The sequence below is a fragment of the Thalassophryne amazonica genome, chromosome 9 (assembly GCF_902500255.1).
Source record: "Thalassophryne amazonica chromosome 9, fThaAma1.1, whole genome shotgun sequence".
Taxonomy (NCBI): domain Eukaryota; kingdom Metazoa; phylum Chordata; class Actinopteri; order Batrachoidiformes; family Batrachoididae; genus Thalassophryne; species Thalassophryne amazonica.
Genome location: NC_047111.1, coordinates 26,659,636 through 26,660,771, shown reverse-complemented (window position 1 = coordinate 26,660,771; position 1,136 = coordinate 26,659,636).

The window sequence follows — 1,136 nt, the reverse complement described above, 5'->3', positions numbered from 1 at the left end:
GGGATATTCAGCTCGAGCTTCCACTTACGGCTGGTGGATTTTTCTCTGAGCACATATCTCAGTGGTGCCTCCAAAATGTTGCGCCCTCTGCTCCGGTTGTTTGGGAGACGGACATGGTAACTTTTGAGTTAAATGAAGGGCGGGAACGCAGCTAATGTCTTTACTCCATTTGGCTTTACTCAAAAGAACATGAAAACTTCTTCTTCTTCTTCCCTCCTTTGATTGGCGGGTGGCAACCATCAACTTACCATCAACAAGTTCCATACCGCCACCTACTGTACCGGGTGTGTCAATGGATGTATAGACACTTCAGGTTACATTCTGGTTTGTGTTAAGTGAGCATACAAAATAATAATAATAAAACAAAAATAATAATGGCAATAATAAAGGAGAACCAAAGTTGGAACTACCTAGCCAGATGAACACAATGCCTACACTATATTATAAAGCCCCATTCCCTTCAGAAAGCCCATCAGTGCCCTTAAACATTTACTATCACTTTTACCTGGAATGCCCTGCACATCCCATCCTATCTCCAGTTCATGCAGTTAAGCCTTCAATATCCTTCTCTGTGTCTCATATTTCTTACACTCAGTTAACACATGCCGCACACTCTGTGTAACTGCATTTATCACAAAGATCTGGCTCGTCTTTCCCCATCAAAAACAATGTTTCCCTCAAGTACGTATGGCCTAGTCTCAATCTAGACTAGAGAACCTCCTCCCTCCTGCTTTTCCCTTTAACATCTTCCTTTCAAACTGTGTTTTGAATATTACATAGATGCCTCCCTTTTTTGGCTATATCCCATGTTTTTTGCAGAACATGAAAACTTTTCTGCACAGGTCCAAAACACGTCTGCCAAAAGCAATCGATCTGTGAATCATTGAACTCTTATTAAACTATAAATAGCGTACATAGTATTTATACTTTTTGTACTGTATTAACAATGTTTTTAAAGGAACAATCATGACAAAAATAACAATTATGAAATATGACATTTTTAACTCTCAGTTTTAACTGTCTATAAATTCCTGTACTATCAACCCTGTCAGTCATTTTAACCAGTATATTTTAACTTGTGTAAATCCTTTCAACCTGTATATTTTAACCTGTGTATGGAACACTTTTAAGTATTT